This window comes from Hylobates moloch, unplaced genomic scaffold (genome assembly GCF_009828535.3).
Source record: "Hylobates moloch isolate HMO894 unplaced genomic scaffold, HMol_V3 SCAFFOLD_2, whole genome shotgun sequence".
Taxonomy (NCBI): Eukaryota; Metazoa; Chordata; class Mammalia; order Primates; family Hylobatidae; genus Hylobates; species Hylobates moloch.
In genome coordinates, this window is record NW_026652277.1 from 129,579,256 (window position 1) to 129,598,129 (window position 18,874).

Below are 18,874 nucleotides of genomic sequence, written 5' to 3' on the forward strand. Positions count from 1 at the left end.
TGTGACTGGGTAGTTCATAAAGACGAGAGGTTTATTTAGCTCATCATTCTGCAGGCTGGCAAGTTCAAGTAGCATAGTGCTGGCATCTGCTCAGCTTCTCAGGAGGGCCATGTGCTGGGTCAAAACATGGCAGATATGTGTGAAGAGGCCAAACATAGGAGGGGTGTCCTCACTTTGGAAGAACCCTAACCATTCCCTCTAGATCTAATCCAGTCTTGGGAGCACGAGAACTCTCTATTATAAGAATGGCATCCAGCTGCCCATGACCCAAATACCTCCCAACACCGCCACACTGGTGATCAAATTTCGGCATGAGATTTGGTGGGAGCAAACCATAGCAAGGTTTACCTGGGTCCTTCTCAACCTCTCTGTGCTTCAGGTGGTTAAAGTGTAAAATGAGAGGCAGGACCAAATCCTTGCATGATGAAGTACGTCTAGAGAAGCTCTTTACCTGCACTATTCCCGGTCATTCCAAACTCAAGAATAATTCTGGTAAAAACAAGTAGAATGACCAACAGAGATCTTTATCCTCCGCCAGGACCCATCTGGAGAGGCACTGCTATTTATCTGTTAGTTCTGCTTCAGTCCCTCTCAGGGACTGAGCTTACAGAGTTCCTGTGACATGTTAACACAGTTAAAGACACAAAGAACAAAGAGTGCAAGATGGGAACAATAGATATCACACCCTTTTAAGGAGTCAGAAAAATTCAAAAAAGCAAAATCTTACAGATGATATGCAGTAGGATATGTACTTGCTTTCTTTTAAACTTACATACGAAATACCTACTACTGTAATGTTAACCTACCAATTAAAAAATCCAAGATTTTATAATAACACCTTGGCCTATTAAGTAATCCAGTTAAATAACACTTCTATGAAACCCAACGTTCCCCCTCTTCAAAAAATCAAACATACCCCAAATCAAAACACTATCACTTCCCAAGCATATTAATTTCTGTGTAAAAGAGGATGTTAAAAACAAACATACAAACAAATGACAATGAAATTCCATTTATAAACAAAGCCTTGGCCTACCCAAGGCTGCCTCAGTCAGCAGTAGTGCTGGTGCTGAAAACTGGCAACTGGGCTGATGAGTTCCATGTATCTGAATTAGTCACCGCCATTGAAAAGTCGGAATGGTTAACATAAAGATCCCGGTTTCCGGTCACGCACGGCTCGTCTGAGGTCCAGCAGCATCTGCCCTTTAGATGTGCATAGCTTGTGCTTCTCCAGCTGCAGTCTCCTGGCTGACTTTCCTTGTTCAGGGACCTACTCAGTCAGGCAGGCACTTGCAGCCTGAGGCAAGAACTGTAGTAGGGGGGACAGGGGTGGGGGGCACGGCCAGAAGGGATGAGAGGGAACATGGAATTGTGAAAAATCCTAGCTCTAAACCTGATAGATATGGCTTGATCTTACTCTCCCATAGAGTCTGGGTGACCTTGGGCAAGTCACTTCACTAGTCTAAGCTGTAATGTGGGAAGAAAGTGAAAAATGTTCTACACATGAGGAGCCTGTGTGGTACCCAGCATGTAGTAAATGCTCTGCTAAAGTTATTCCTTCTTATCCCAAAGGCAAGAAAAAAAAATATTTAGCCTAATCGCAGCAAAATCCAGGTGACCACCAAGGAAATGGCTAGAAAACCATCACTGCAAAATATGAAGGCCTAGGTCATACACTACAAATAATTCAGGAAGAGAAAGAGGAAAGAGTAAAAAATATCAGACAATATTCCAAAGTAATAACTGAATCAGGTGAGGATTATCCATGGTTACTCAAGCCACTGGATGAAGTGAAGGCTGGAGCAGGATGTTCACAAATGACCCATGTATCAGAAAACAGATGATTTATTAACTCAAGGTGCACCTTGACATTGGTTAGGTCTGGTTACCATCTTACCCAAGAGATGAAACCTAGCACTGAGGATGGTGGAACAAGGTGACTTCTGCTCCCTGATGTGATGTAACATCAGGTGCATGACATCACTTATAAAGTATTCTTGGCAAAAGATGTTTAACCTCCACTTAATAACAAGCCTCTAGATCTAACCAATTTTAGGAAGAGAAGAGCATGCTAAACAATGCTGTGAAGAAGCAGACAAGCCCAGAGTGTAAGGCACTCTATAACACAACGAACTTGAACTTTTCAAAAAGTCATTGTTTAAAGTTATATGATGAATGAAGGAAAAGTTATCAACCAAATTCACCAAGTGTATTTGATTGGTTACAGATTTTGGGGTGGGGGTGGGGAGGTAAGTTATAAAATATTGTTTGGGACTATATTGCTGAAATTTGAATATGAATTGAATATTAGATAATATAAAATTATTATTAAATTTTTAAGATGGGAAATAGTACTAGAGTATGGTTATATAAAAGAATGTCCTTATTCTTAGCGGATGGGTGGTGAAATATTTAGAGGCGAAGTGTCAAGATGTTTGGTACTTCTAAATGGTCCAGCAAAATTTTATATAATATGTATAATTTATATATATAATTAGAAGAGGGAATATAAAGCAAATGTTGCAAATGTAGAACAAATGGTGAATTTAGGTAGAGGACATAAAGTGTTTGTTTTACAATTCTCCCAACCAGCAAGTTTGAAATTTGTTTTATAATTCTCCCAACCAGCAAGTTTGAAATTTTCCAAAATAAAAAGTTGGGAAAGAAACTGGGAGAGAAGGAGAGGGAGAGAGGGAAAGAGGGGGGTGACGGGGAGGGAGAGGGAAAGGGAGAGGGAGAGGCACAGGAGGAGGGAGAGGGGGAGGTGGAGGGACAGAGGGAGAGGGGGAGACTGAGCGGGAGAGGGAGAGGAAAAGGGAGAGAGGGAGAGGGAGAGAGGGGGAGAGGGAAAAGGAGAGGGAGAGCAGGGGAGGGAGAGGGGGAGGGGGGAGAGGAAAAAGGAGAGGGAGAGCAAGAGGCAGAGGGGGAGGGGGAAGAGGAGGGGGGAGGGGAAGAGGGGGGAGGGGGAGGGGGAGGGGAAGAGGAGGGGAGGGGGAGGGGGAAGAGGAGGGGGAGGGGAAGAGGAGGGGGACGGAAAGGGAAAGGGAGACAGGGGGAGGGGGAGAGAGAGAGGGAGAGGGAGAGGGAGAGGGGAAGAGGGAAAACGAGAGGGAGAGGGAGAAATACAAAACAGGAAAGGAAAAAAAGATGAGATAATATCACTACTCTTTCTCTCTCTCTTTTAGAATCCCTTCAGAAACTATATTCAGGTCAGTTGCCTTGGGTTCCTTTTCATTCAATATGGTTTTCTTTTTACCAATTTAATAAATTTCACTGTGTGCTCATCAAACTGATGTAGCGACTGTCTCAGCTCCCTTGCTGGCTGACATCAAAACTAAACTTTAAACAAAACTCCAACAGCTCCTGTAAGGGTTCACCAGATAGGTATGACGTTTAAGATAACAAATCAAAAACTTCTGAAATCAACACCTAATTTGCTATCAGGATGGTTTTTATGTCAGGTGGATGTGAGGCTGTGGGCAGAGCATCCTACTGGGCTCTCATCCTTTCCAAAGACAGTACTCTCTCTCACACCTGCACTGGACACTGATAGACATAGGACAGGTACAATACAACATGCTGGCCAGCCAGGCCACTGGGGTTTTAGAGAGTCTATTTCCATATGAAGTGTGCCATGCCTGAGTTCTGATGCCTGGGGCAGCAATCGCATGACCTGCAGAATAGCCACTCTGGATTCAACTTTCAGGGAGTGAGAGCTCCCAATGAAGTGGAAATTAATTCTGTGATGCCTTTAACACAGAGAGGGCTATAAAGGATCTGGATTCAGATAGTGCGGGTGTGCACCTGGCTCTACTGCATTCTAGTACAACCTCAGAGCAGTGTTTCTCCATAGGGGTGCTATGAACACTGTGTTAGGGACAGCTCTTCACTGGGCAGGACTGTTCGAGGCACTGCAGGACATTTACCATCCCTGCCCCACTTTCTCTTGCATCATGTGCCAATGGCACCTCCCAGTCTTTGTGAGGACAACAAGAAACCTCTCCCCATCCCCCACACACACTCCCAAATGCCTCCTGCCTTAGACATCAGCTAAATTCTCTGAGCCTCCAACTGGAGATAACATTGATTGCACTGCCTAGTTAGTGGTTTGGGAAGATCAAATGTGCTGCAGCTTCCCCCCCCACTTATTAAGGAGATGGAGTCCCCTTAATTTTTGAGATGTAGTCTCACTCTGTCACTCAGGCTGGAGTGCAGTGGCATGATCTCACCTCACTGCAACCTCCACCTCCCAGGTTCAAGTGACTCTCCTGCCTCAGCCTCCTGAGTAGCTGGAATTATAGGTGTGTGCCACCACATCCGGCTAACTTTTGTATGTTTAGTAGAGATGGGGTTTCACCATGTTGGCCAGGCTGGTCTCGAACTCCTGACCTCACGTGATCCACCTGCCTCAGCCTCCCAAAGTGCTGGGATTACAAGTATGCGCCACTGCACCCAGCTAGCTGTTTACAAACTTAAATGAACTATGCCTACGATAACCTAATACGCATCTGCATAGGCAGCCTGCCATCAGAGGAAAGGCTGTGGGGTGGGACCAACCACCTGGATCCCAGGTGGGAACTATTACAGTCTTATCTCTCTAGTCATGCACTAGAATATGGGACAGCTACTTGTTCTGAAAATGTTTCCCGTTAATAAGTGGGAAATTTTGGTTTCTAAGTGTTGCTACAGATAAAAACTACAGCATAGTGTGAATTTTAGAGTGAAAGCAGATGGCAAATACTTGAGGGATTGTAGCAGAGGAGCAGGATGGCCTCCCGCAAAGCAGCTTCAAGGAATCTGGTTTAGAATGTTGCCAGAACTAACCTGGAACAAAAATGATACTTCTCTTAGTGAGCAAGTGATACAATGATTGTGGAAATTACTTTAGGAACCAAGATTACACAGTAACACAGAAGTTGACACCCTACCCTCCTATGCACAGGGCTGATTTTCAAAATGATGTTCTTTAGGGATCTGTTGTTTAAATACGTAAGTGATGTTTATGGAAGGGAATCAGTCTTAAAGGCGGGGCCAGACTGCTGCATACAACCTCAAATGGAACTGTAAGCCCTGAAGAAAAGCTGAGAATGGAAACTGGAATAGGGATTCTCACAATTTCGTGTGCATAAGCACCACCTGGAGAGGCTGTTAAGAATAAAGTCACACACCCACCACAGGGATTCTGTCTGATTCTACCAGTCTGGGGTGGGCCAGGATCTGTGTGTTTAATGAGCTCTTAGGCCAGTTCTGAGGCAGGGCCCACAGGCTGCTCAGGGAGACTCAGGGACACCTCTCCAGAGGGCTCTCTGGTGGGGGCCTCCGCCTTTAACTCTCCCCATGGGACATGCTTGCTCTCATGTTATGGCCTTCATGACTCGAATTTAGGTAAAAGCGTTTCTCCAGCCCCTAGGTCTGGTTGGATTTTGGGTTACAAAATTGTCCATTTTCACTCTTCATCTCAGCTTCTCCTCCCCTTGTACACACATTGTGTAAATAAGACGCTAATTTTATTTTGCAGACTGGACAGAAAGTTCTGACTTCTCCTTGAAGGCCAAAAGTCTCAGGTATTAACAGAGAAGTTAAAGGCTGGGATGGAGGAGGTAGAGCAGGTGAAAGGCACAGTCTTAAAGAACAAAAGTAAAAGCAGATACCTACCCTGGGTCACAAGCCAACAGCAAAGGCATGGAAATGGCCCCTGAGGATCACCCAGAGGTTGGAGTGGAGCAGGGGCAGTGCTGGCTGGGACACACAGGGTTGCAAATGGATAGTTTTCCCACAGATACTTACATAAAAATACCTTGTGCCAACACGGTGTTTTTATCATCTCCCTCAACTCTGTTTATTAGTCAGAGTTCCTGAATGCCTCCAAATCCCATTCATCTTAAAAACAGTAGACTGATAAAATCTCTGTATCTCTGGACTTGGCCATCTGAAATGAGATCTTTTATCTTCCTCTTCTCTGGCTTTCCAGAATACATTTTCATAGCATTCTTGCAAAAGGAAAGACTATCAGAAAAAGAAAACTGAAGGGTAGTAAAGTTGAAAGAATATTACACCACAGCTTTTGGTAAGAAAATATTTATGTCCACAAGCACACACCACACCCTTTCTGGGAAGATATTACTGGCCTAGAAGCCGGGTGAGCGCATCCCAAAATATACTTCACAAAAAGCACCATTGCCCTCCCAAAATAGGCCCTATAATTAGGTAAAGTCTTTTGCAGTGGGTTGTCCTATATCATAAATTGACATATGTTGCTTTAATCTCCCTGCTTCAGCAAATGTAGCCATATTGGGCTACAAAAGCTCTCAGCGACTCACATTTAAACCAGATTGTGGTGTCACTAGCAAACTGATGCAAATAAACAGCTCTGTGTACCAAAATACTCAATCTCAATCATCTGTAATGAGATCGCTCTCCTCCCTAAGCACATTTTCATCACACCAGAACCGCCTTAATTCAAAAAGAAGGACTAGCCCAGACTGAAATACCGTTTAATCTTAGAGGTCATCGAATGACTAACACATCTGAAGAAGCTGGGGTTGAAATTTAAAATACGAGACAATCCCTTTTGTGTAAATGCTGGGATCGTGTTGTGTGAGTCTTGTTTTTATCTTTAGTTGACCGTCATTCTGTATAAGCTGTCAGAGGCCCATCTGTCTGTCTGAATTCATTTGGGTCATTTTTTTCTTGGATTCAGGGGTAACAGAAGGGATAGCCTCTTAGCAGCCTTTCTACTCCAGTGACTTTCTGAACGAATTTAAGTTTTTTAGCTGTATATTTACATATAATCAAAGCTAAGATATTTCAATTTTTAAACCTTCAAAATAATAAGTATTTTAAACATTTACACTTTTAAAATTACTTATAATCTCAGAGTTTCTCAGCTTGGCATTACTGAGATTTCGGGCCCGATTGTTCTGCATGTGTGCACAAGTGTGCATTACTGATCTATAAGATATATTTTAAGACATTTGGCAGCATCCCTGGCTTCCACCCACTAGATGCCACTAGCACACACCCTCCTCCCTCCCCTAACTGTGACAACGCAAAATGGCTTCAGATATTACCAAACATCCTCTGGGAGGGCAAAACTAACCCCAGCTGAAAACCACTGCTCTATGTATTTATGTGTTTATATATCACTCCTTGGCATGGCCAGAAAAAAGAAACCTAGGCTTTTCAAGGCACCCACAAGTTTAGTTTGAAGAATTTCAAACTTCCTATGACTTGTAATGAGGAATCGGAATCTGTGACACAGTACTGCCTCTAAAGATCCATCAACAGCACCATGCTACCTCAGACTGAGGGTGCCAGGACCTGGCTTCATTTCAGACAAGGCCTGTAAGAGGATGAGCTGCACCTGGGTTCTTTCTTGCACTGCCACCCTCCCTACTTTTAGGAGCTCCTTTCTTAGAAGACGGCACTAAATAAATCCTTTATGATCCATGACCAGACACTTCATACTGATTGTGAAGGAAGAGGATTGGGTGTCTATCAACAGCATCCACAGAAGCAATGCACCCTCTGTGCTCCTCCTGGGCCAGACCTGTGGGGCAGCGTGTCTAATGCTGGCCTAGGTGCACAGGAGAGGTGTGGGGAAGCAGAGGCCTCCTCAAGGAGCTCTGCCAGATGCGGAGGGGTATGAAAATAGCATCAGTGGACAAAGAAGCCAGGCCCGGGAGATGGTAAGTTCACCCACAGAAGAGAAGATGAATGAGGAAGGACAGTGTCTTCAAATATTTGGTGAGCTGGAGTGTTAGAAAGTGAGTGGACTTACTTCGAAGGTGACTAAGAGCAATAGGTGATTCAATAAATACTTAACACATTTATGCCTTCTACGTGCCAGGCGCACCAAGACTCCAGGGAGGAACAAGACCAAGTCCTTGCCCATGGAGCACATATACTGTATTAATAGTTCAATATAAGGACTGGATTGCTTTTCTTTCCTCCCTCCTCCCTCTCTCCTTTGCATTCCTCACTTTCTTCTTTTCTCTTTTTTTTTTAGATGGAATCTCGCTGTGTCACCCAGGCTGGAGTGAAGTGGCGTAGTCTCGGCTTACTGCAACCTCCGCCTCCTGGATTCCTATTTTTAGTAGAGATGGGGTTTTATCATGTTGGCCAGGATGGTCTCGATCTCCTGACCTTGTGATCTGCCCGCCTCAGCCTCCCAAAGTGCTGGGATTACAGGCGTGAGCCACCGCACCCGGCCTCCTCACTTTCTTTTTAACAAGTTGGGCTAATTGTTCAATTTTTAAATGCTGGGTTTTTTTTCCATTTTAAAAATTCAGATCTAATTAACATTCAAGAGAACTCACCCTTTCTAGTATACAGTTCTGTGAGTTTTCATCAAAGCATACAACTGCATAAATACCACCAGAACTACGATACAGAACAACAATATCCCCCCTCCCCGCAAGGGACTCCCTGTAGGACGCCCTAACTGTCCTTTTAATTGAACCTAGGTACCCTGTGCAACAGCAAGCTCCTCATCTCTGGAAGAATTTGAATTCGCTTGCCAGGGATCAGTAGAAAACACTTTTTTTTTTTTTTTTTTTTTTTTTTGCTAGCAGGGGATTGGGCCAGACAACCCTTGAAGCCATGTCCGTCTCTTTGATTCTATGAAATGGCAGCACAGTCACCCACAGACATCTGACCTTAAACACTGGCCCATCTGCAATGCCATGGCTGAGTCTCCCAACCACAGTTAAAGGCCCCACCCAAAAGCCAAATTCTTTCCGTCAAAGCTCAAAAATTTCAGCCCAGCAATTGGATCCCTGTGAAGGCTACGTAATAAGCATAGACAAAAACGTAAAATCAAAAGAAAGGTTTGGAAATGAAAGCTTAAACATGGCAACTGAGGTCCAACCAATGGTATCATCTACCCCCCACCCTTCTTTCCTCATAAATGTGATTCAAAATGACATTAACTCCAAAAATGAACAGAGCTCAAACAAGGTGACCTCACTGGTTGTGAAGATGGCAAGAAGGGAATTAGCCAAGCTTGTATAAGAATGGGTCACCAGGGTTGGAGAAGGTGGTAAATGTTGCAGGGATTCCCACAGGTTCTTATGAAGTGAATGTTGGGGGAGGGGTTGTGGTGAGTAGCTGGAATGCTCTAGCAACATCAAATGGATATAACCAGCCCATCCCCAGTAGCCTTCCTGCTGGAAGATAAATACGCCTCTTGGTAGCTTGACTTCAATGGGAAATGTCCCGTCTCCAAACAAGGCTGCTTTGTTCCTAAGAATGACTGGCTTTATTGAACACTTACTATGCTCCAGCACTACCTACCTCATTTTATTCTCACAGCAATCCTATGAGGTAGGTAACATGATAAGCCTCATTTTACAGAAGAAGAAACAGGCTCAGAGAGGTTATCTAACAACCAGTAGATATAGAACTTACATTTTAACCCGGGTCTCCTGATCCCAAAGACTGTCCTCTTTCCCTGCTAGCAAGGACTGGGTGGTTGCTGAATTGAATGTTCTTGGTCTCCCAAGACCACTGTTATGCTGGTCTGTGGGCTGGCTCCCAGGCAAGCCGGACTTGTAGCGTCCTTTAATTTTCCATTTCCTAAGCTGCCTGCTTCTCCTTCTTTTAATATATGGGTCACACGGCTCTCTCTGCTTTGGAGACCTTATTTTATTCTTTGGGTCTGCAAGTTTATTACTCTTATATTATATGGCTGGCTTAGCACATAAACTGTCAAAGGTATTCTTTAACCGGCATCCAGAAACTTTTCTAAATATAGACTTATTGTGTTTTAGAAAACCCCATATTGCTTAATACTATCAGCAATAACAAGAAAACGTATCACACTGTCAGAAAACATCAATTCAATGTCACATTTAATTATAGAACTCCATTCTGCCTGACTTTAGTGCAGAAGTAAAAGATGCACAGAACAAGGCAACAGCTTCCCTTCGTGAGCACCATTTTACAGCAAAAGGCATTAGAAGTAAATGCAGCAACACTTACCAAAATTTCCGCCAACGATCACAAACTTTATATACACCACATGTCTTCTACAACAGCGGCAGGACTGGTCCTGAAAAACAATACCACAACAAAAGAAAAAACACATCATTAAACAGAAATAATTGAATACATATTATGTTTCTCTCTGTAAACTGCAACCTCTTCCTCTGCTTTGAGCACCCATCAATGTACTAAATCCCACCTACCAGTTTCCTCTGTTTTTCCCAGGAAGATGAAACCAATTTACAAATTATCTCAGTATTCACTAATAAAAAATTTTAAAACTGGACAATGAAATATACCCGAAACTACGCTTATAAATATCTGAATGTTTAGCCCTTTGAAATATTTGAAGACAAGAGAACAATGGAAAAATATCTACAGTTGAACTCGTAACATATTCCCCCAAATCAATTCCTCTTTTCTTTTTTTCCAGTAATATCCTCCCTTCTTGCCAGCTAGCTGTGAGACCCTGGACAGTTTTTCCTAACCTTTCTTTTCTAGGCTTTATTATGTGTAAAATAGGTATTACTGTACTGACCTCATAGGGTTGCTATGAGGATTAAATGATATCAACTAAAGAACATATACACATGACATAGAAGGGCTTATAACAGCCTTTGGCACACAGTAAACACTCAGTAAGCCTGAGCTGTTATCACCATTCTCCCAGTCCCTCAGGCCTGTAAACTAACATGGGCTTCTTCACCTCCACTGCAAACCCTGGCCCAGTCCAGCCCCGCAAGAATTCCACAGTGGTGCTGGGAGCACATTGCTTCTCTTTATTCTCATCGTTACACTCCATCTGGTCAGCATCATGCCTGGCATACACTGGTCTCTTGGCCTCCAGTTTCTTTCCTTCCCATCCAACTCTCATGGCTGCACAAGGAATCCTTTCTAAACACAACCTACACAGCATGTCCTTCCTCAGTGGATGCACCTTCCACCATCTCCTATGACCTGCGAATTTACCTGTGGAGTCATGTTAGCCTGGCACTCAAGCTCACCCCAGCTTTTCGACATTATCCTATCAAATGCTGTAGCACCCAGAGGCCTGTCCTGCCTCTGAGCCTCTAGGCAGGCCATCCCTTCTCTGGTAGGAGGCCTGGCCATTGTCAAAGGCAGGGGCTCTTTACCTTTTGTGCTATGGCAGTCTAAAAACATCTTTCTCAGAATGTTTACAAACGCTTGAAACTAATACATGAAATGCACAGGAGTCAGAGTGTACTCTTATACAGTTATCCAAATATTTGACAAAATTGTTATGAATATCTTTCAATACTTAAATAATTTCCAACAAGTCTAATATACTGTAATTTTGAAGTACTATTAGGCATAAATGATACTTCAGAATATCTGTAACTGTAATATAGTATGAAAATATTCATAATTTCTATTAAGGACAAATAGCTAATGCTACTTTCATAATATTAGGAAATGTACGATTTCAGATAAGGGTTAGAGACAATGGATGAGATCATGTTTTTCCCCATCCAACTTCATCGGCCCCCTGAATTACATGCATGGACCCAGCTTTCAGGCCTAGCTTCATTCTCATTGACTTTTCTACCTTGATTTTCCCAAAGCAGTATTATCTTATGCCTCTTTATTTTTCTCTTTTTAAAAGTACTTTATTTGATATAGGTACTTTAAATACATGTACTACTTTTAAAGTCAGCCTTTTAAGTTGTCAGGGAAGGTCCTACATTTTTCCCTATTTTAAAACTCCTTCCACAGTTAATAATGCCTTGCCTTATCACAGCACAGCAGAGAGGCGCTCATCAGGACTGTTGAGTCCATCCATGGGTAATGGTGCAATCTGCTTGTCCTACATGAGCTCAGGTCATCATTAATATTATCTCATTGCTCCTTCGCAGCCTATGAGGTCCTAAACATGTAGATGGGACACCTAAGCATTCTATATTTAGACTATAAATTACTGAAGTTAGGCAACACAATGTTGTCTTGTTTAATACTACTGAGAGTGAGCGATTAGTCCGTGCTGTTGACTGACAGATCACCTGGGAACAGACTAGCTGTTCAATCATTCTGTCAATATACAGGGCGCCTGGGTGACACAAGCATAATGCCTGCCTTCCTGGGGCTTCAAGTCTAGCAGCTTTCCCCAGCTAGCCCAGAGTAGCAGATACTCTCTCAACCTTTCAGCTCCTTTGAATAGATAAGACAGAACTGGTGATTTCCTAAGTATGGGCACTTTGGTGATTCATGCTGGTGAGGCCAGGTACAGTTGCTCTGGCCTCTACAAGAGACCACACCAGGCTCTAGCTTCCCATCAGTCTCACAGATGTGAACCGGTGGTTTTGAGGCAGGTGGGACAAATAGACCGAGCAGTGAAATTCCATGTCCCCTCCTGGGTGATGTTGTCTTTGCACATGAGGTCCAGGACAGCAACTACCACAATGACTATCTCAGGAAGGTCTACTCAGTGCCTGTCCACATATTTCATGCTAAGCCCGCTGAGCCTGTTGATTGTCCAGCCTCAGCGTGGACACTGGTCCATCTTATCAGCCTTTTTCCTAAACAGCTGCAGCTCAGGAATCCTGTGTATCTTTTGTCAAGCACAACAAAATAACAGAACAGTTCTTCCTTTTCAAACGAATAGAGCATAATGACTTTCTCCACTGAAAACCACTTATAAGGGCATTGTGACCATTTGCTTTGGCAGAAATTCACCATTGGCAGCATTTTTCATACCCAATATCATGACAAGTGACTCTTAGGACAAGTGGGGGTGTACTCTCCCTCCCCAATAACCATGACTGATGAGATTTCCACTCACAGAACAAAGGCTGGATTTGGCACACTCTTTTTATACTTAAGGCTATTTCAATCCATTTCGTTTGAATTTGTTCTTTTTGAGACACACCAGATATATGGTATTCATTACCAATAAAAATAGCTGAATGATAACAAAACGGGTGGCATGACTGTTTTATCTTCTGTTTCAAGAGCTGCAACACCTGCATCACCATAAATGAATGAAATTTTTGTAAGTGCTGCCATGTAACAATTCTGCTTTTAATACATATCACAGACTATTGTGTGACTCCCGGTATAAAGTTAAAATGCTAATTACACACTGAAAACAAGCATCTCTAATATAGTTCTCATCTGCATGTGGTCATTCCCTCTTTCTTCTTCCCAACAGAGCCCCCATATTTCTGCACCCACAGTGCCCATGGGCACATGGCAGCAACCCCAGCTGGGAGTGGGGGCGGGACAGTCCAAGGTTTTGCAGTGTGCTGACCTGCAACATTCGCATCACCCGGGAGCTTGTGAGAGCTGTCGTCAGCTGAGGCCTCACCCAAGTCAACTGAATCAGAATTGATTTTGAAAGTTTCCCCAGGTGATCTGTGTGCACACTGAAGTTTGAGAAGCATTGATCCAAGAGATACCCATTCTTGCTGCCAGTGATTGGTTTAAGAATAAGCATGTGGCCCAATTTAAGCCAATGAGATGTGAAGAATGTTTTTCTGGGAGCTTCTACTCACTCCTTTGGGAGAAGCTCCCTCCTTCTGAATGTAGTGTGGAATGCGACACCTAGAACTTCCACAGCTATTTTGTTTCAGTATAAGGATAAAGCTGGTCCAGAGACAGAACAAACACAGGGAAGCAGAGTGTAGGTTACTGCATTAGGTTGGCATTGAAGTCTGTGGCATCTCTGGATTTCCAATAAATGTCTTCTTGTTTAGGACTCCTTGACTTGGGTTTTCAATTACCTGCAGCTGGAAAACACCCTGACTAATCAGTCTCCAACAAAGCATTATAAAAAGAACAGAATGCCAAGGCCCTGGGCTCAGTCACATGTGGGACAAGGCAGTAGGTCCAGAGATCAAAGCTATAGTTGAGAAACTCGTTTTGCTCAGGGAACTGACCCCACAGTATTTCCAGTCCTGATAACCATGGTACATTTGCACATTTCCAAAAGCTTTCTAAATCAGCCAGTCTAAATGATCAACTGGAGGAAATGCTGAACACTTTCCAAATTATTTTAACCAGGATGGTCAACAGTTGCCTTCCCCAGAAGCCACACTGATATGTCATTTCCTGCAAAGACAATGGGAGACTAATTGCTCAGCTTCAGACTCTAACAGGGAAGACAACCTGTGACATGTAATTACTGAAGGGTAAAAAAGGAAAAGCTTGAGGCTCTCCAAATCTGTGTCTGGATCTGCTCCAATTACTTGGGGAAAGGGAAAAAAAATAAAAGAGCCAGCTGGTCTGGGAAAAGATTTGAGGGACTGGCAGTTCACTTGGGAAGCCACCCATACATATTTCATACGTATCATTGGTACTTATTAAAGATCTTTCTGAGGAAACCAAATAGACCCGCTATTATACAAAATCATATGTGGCTTTAGTCTAATTCTGCTTCACACATAGAAGTGATAGAGTCAAGGAGAAATGGATGTCTAAATGGACATTATCTCTTTGGTGTGTCCTAACTTCTAAGCCACAAGAGCATATTTCTGGGGTTAGGTTTGTTGTATTGACTTGATGAAGAAACGTGCTTTCTGTCAAGGAGTGGAACACTGATTGGTTCTCCACAGCATGTTCCCAGGTTCTGTCTCCTCAGAACTCGTTCCCTCTCAATACTGTTTTGCTATCTCTTTCCTGGTACATACACTTCCACTGTCCCAACTGTCATCCCATGGGATAAGTTTCACACTACATCTCTAGATCTATCTCCCATGTTCCCAGTTCCTCTGCCATCCCTTACACAGATAGTGCCTTGAGGGCACGGATTTTGTTTTGGTTACTGTTATTTTCCCAGTGCTTAGCACAGTGGCTGGCACTGAATATGAAATGTTTGTTGAATGAATAAATGAAAGGCTTCACTCAGACTCACAGAAGTTCTTGCCATCACCACCTCTCTCTGACTCTGGCCTCTCTTTTCCCCCATTCCCAACACACACAAACTCTGGTTATAGCACTTCTCACGTCACTCTCAGACTGTCTCAGCTGGGAAGGATTTAGCAGCCCAGCCCTATGCTTTATAGGGAGAAAACGGGTCCATCGAGGCCAAGAGACTTGCCCAAGTTCTTATTAGTGGGTGGCAAAGCCAGGATTTTTCTTTTTTTTATTATTATACTTTAAGTTCTAAGGTACATGTACACAATGTGCAGGTTTGTTACATATGTACACATATGCCATGTTGGTGTGCTGCACCCATTAACTCGTCATTTACATTAGGTATATCTCCTAATGCTATCTCTCCCCACTCCCCCCGACCCCATGACAGGCCCCGGTGTGTGATGTTCCCCTTCCTGTGTCCAAGTTTTCTCATTGTTCAATTCCCACCTATGAGTGAGAACATGTGGTGTTTGGTTTTTTGGTCCTTGTGATTAGTTTGCTGAGAATGATGGTTTCCAGCTTCATCCATGTCCCTACAAAGGACATGAACTCATCCTTTTTTATGGCTGCATAGTATTCCATGGTGTGTATGTGCCACATTTTCTTAATCCAGTCTATCATTGATGGACATTTGGGTTGGTTCTAAGTCTTTGCTATTGTGAATAGTGCCACAATATGTGTGCATGTGTCTTTATAGTAGCATGATTTATAATCCTTTGGGTATATACCCAGTAATGGGATTGCTGGGTCAAATGGTATTTCTAGTTCTAGATCCTTGAGGAATTGCCACACTGTCTTCTACAACGGTTGAACTAGTTTACAGTCCCATCAACAGTGTAAAAGTGTTCCTATTTCTCCACATCCTCTCCAGTACCTGTTTTTTCCTGACTTTTTAATGATTGCCATTCTAACTGGTGTGAGATGGTATCTCATTGTGGTTTTGATTTGCATTTCTCTGATAGCCAATGATGATGAGCATTTTTTCATGTGTCTGTTGGCTGCAGAAATGTCTTCTTTTGAGAAGTGTCTGTTGATATCCTTCGCCCACTTGTTGATGGGGTCGCTTGATTTTTTCTTGTAAATTTGTTTAAGTTCTTTGTAGATCTGGATATTAGCCCTTTGTCAGATGAGTAGATTGCAAACATTTTCTCCCATTCTGTAGGTTGCCTGTTCACTCTGATGGTAGTTTCTTTTGCTGTGCAGAAGCTCTTTAGTTTAATTAGATCCCATTTGTCAATTTTGGCTTTTGTTGCCATTGCTTTTGGTGTTTTAGTCATGAAGTCCTTGCCCATGCCTATGTCCTGAATGGTATTGCCTAGGTTTTATTCTAGGGTTTTTATGGTTTTAGGTCTAACATTTAAGTCTTTAATCCATCTTGAATTAATTTTTCTGTAAGGTGTTAGGAAAGGATCCAGTTTCAGCTTTCTACATAGGGCTAACCAGTTTTCCCAGCACCATTTATTAAATAGGGAATCCTTTCCCCATTTCTTGTTTTTGTCAGGTTTGTCAAAGATCAGATGGTTGTAGACGTGTGGTATTATTTCTGAGGGCTCTGTTCTGTTCCATTGGTCTATATCTCTGTTTTGGTACCAGTACCATGCTGTTTTGGTTACTTAGCCTTGTAGTATAGTTTGAAGTCAGGTAGCGTGATGCCTCCAGGCAAAGACAGGATTTTAACTCAAGACCCAGTACCCCTGCTACCAGGCAACTGACCAGTTCAAAAATCTTCAATGGTCTTTCAGTACAACCTTGTACAGGGCCTGGTATGTAGTAGGCATTTAGTATTTGTTGAGTGACTGAATAAATTAATGGGTCTCATGCATATGCCAATGGGTTTTAGTTTTTCTTAAAGTGGAACCCTCCTCAAAACACAGACAATATCCTTGTATACAAAATGAAGATGAGAGGAGCTGCTCTCTCCTCTAGAACTGGGGGAGCAGCTGGCACACCAGACCTCTTCCCCTGCAGTACCTGAGCCAGCTCCCAGGAAACTCAGGGCTTGGTGACACTGCTAGAAAGACCAATGACTTCCACAAACTTTTCAGCTTTGCACTCAAAGCCATCCACCATCATTCCAAACTCACCACGTCGGCAGTATCTTTCATTTTTTCCTCCTCCCTCATGCCTTGCCTTCTCAGAGCACTTGCTGTTTTCACTTGTCCCTCCTCTGAGCCTTCACCTGTCCTATTTCCTCTCTTATTGTGCCCTCACCTCCACCTGCAAGAATGCAGAACCAATCTGTCCCTCAAGCCAACTCTCATATAAACCCCTCCCTGAAGTTCTTGCCCAGTTTCCTCCACTAGAATTAGTCTTACTCTCTATATACCTCTACTGTACAACTTTTCACGCTATCTGCTGCAAGGAAAATGGCCAGGTCCTTGAGGGCAAGAACACAGGCTAAATGTATCGTCGAATCATTGGCACCTTGTCTGACCCAATGCCTTGCTCAGAGGAGACAGTTCTAGTCATTCGGTTGCATTCAAAGGGCTTCATCCCTTTTCGTTCACCTCTGTGACCAAATTACATACATTTTGTAGCTGAGATTCCAATTCTTCCTCTAGCGTGTGTAGACTGATGATACAGCTAACACACACTTGCAGGGCCCACTTGCTAAGGAACTACTGTGTGAGTCTTTGTTGAATCTCATTTTCAAAAGCAAAGAATGGGGGTGAGGGGAGACAGGGAGCATAAATTCCCCTCCCCTCCAAAGCTCTCTGTGCCCATGGCTATCCTGTGCAACATGAGGCACAAGCTGGGAAGCTTGTGCACAAAAATAACCGTCAATTTAAAATACAGTATAGTCCTACAACCTGCCATGCTGCAATATTCTCTGCAAGTCCAAACTTGATTGTCTGAAAAATTAGAGTTCCAAATGGTGACATAAACCATTAAACAAGGAAGCACACAAAGCCCAATTGCCAGGGAGGAGGATGGGAACTAGAAAATACAGGGTTTCCTAGGAAACTGAGCTTACTTTTGACTGACTGTGGCCTTCCCTTTCACTGGATATAGTGGGTGGGAGGGAGGTGGGAGGGGTGCTCTGAGAAGGCAACACTGACCCATCTGCTTCCCCTGCCTGCAGGGGCTAGAGTCCTTCTGGCTACACTCCAACAGGAGGGCAGACTCAAGCAAGGTTGTGTTGTTGTTTTATTATTTGCTTGAGTGGGAGTAAACAGCAGAGAGAGAAGAGGAGGAGGAGGAGGAGAGATGAATAGAAAGAGATGAGCATGGAAGGTGCTTCGCCAGCAGAAAGGAGTTAATGACCACAGAATGAGGGGGCAGGAAGGTCACAAGCTGGCTGCTCCCTTCTCATTGGCTATCGCCAGATCTAGAGGGAATCAGAGGCTCACTGTTGAGCAAGGCACCAATATAAGCTCATGCTCAACTGCCCTAGAGGCCAGGTGTAGGGGTCCCAACATCCATTGCTCTGAAGCTGGACTAGACAGATAAAGATTTGGGGCTCACTGGCACACATGGGTGGGCAGAGTCATGCAAATGGATGACTGGATGGGTGGGGGTAGGGCTTTAGCTCCCCATCTCCAATCCCCACCAACCCCCAGGCAGTAGCAGTAGTAGCAGCAGTAGTACTGATATCATTTCATATTATTATTACTGTATTTCAACCTTAAGGCCATGGGTACCCAGTTTATTGGGGGAATAAATAAAAGAAGCAAATGCCATTGGAATAATCAGTTCGCTATCGGGAGGAAAAAACAACAATTCTGCTTCTATGAGACTCATGAGAATGAAGCATACAGTTATAATAATCATGTCTTTCTTTTCTTACTGGTAATGAGTTCCTGTCAGGTGATCACATCACATGTATCAGGAAAAAAATAAAACAAAAACTCTGTTTTGTAGTGTACTTGAATTACTTCCGACTTGCCCTTTTAAATTAAGCCGTTCCTAAGATCTGCAATCCACAGTCTGAACAGAAACACTGCTTTGCTATGATGCAAGCGCAGCTGCTGGACATGTCTAGCTCTCTTCCAACCAGATTACTACTCCCAAGTCCCTC

At 43.4% G+C, this 18,874-nt stretch overlaps 1 protein-coding gene across 3 annotated transcripts in view; it reads right to left on the minus strand.

Annotated features, from left to right (window-relative positions):
* The window catches only part of FYN (FYN proto-oncogene, Src family tyrosine kinase), a 211,045-nt gene that overhangs the window by 108,618 nt on the left and 83,553 nt on the right, over nt 1-18,874 (minus strand). For all 3 annotated transcript variants that reach the window (XM_032156956.2, XM_032156942.2, XM_058435491.1), the window contains one exon: nt 9,982-10,051. The gene's annotated coding sequence lies outside the window, so the exon portion shown is untranslated. The remainder of the gene's footprint in view (nt 1-9,981; nt 10,052-18,874) is intronic.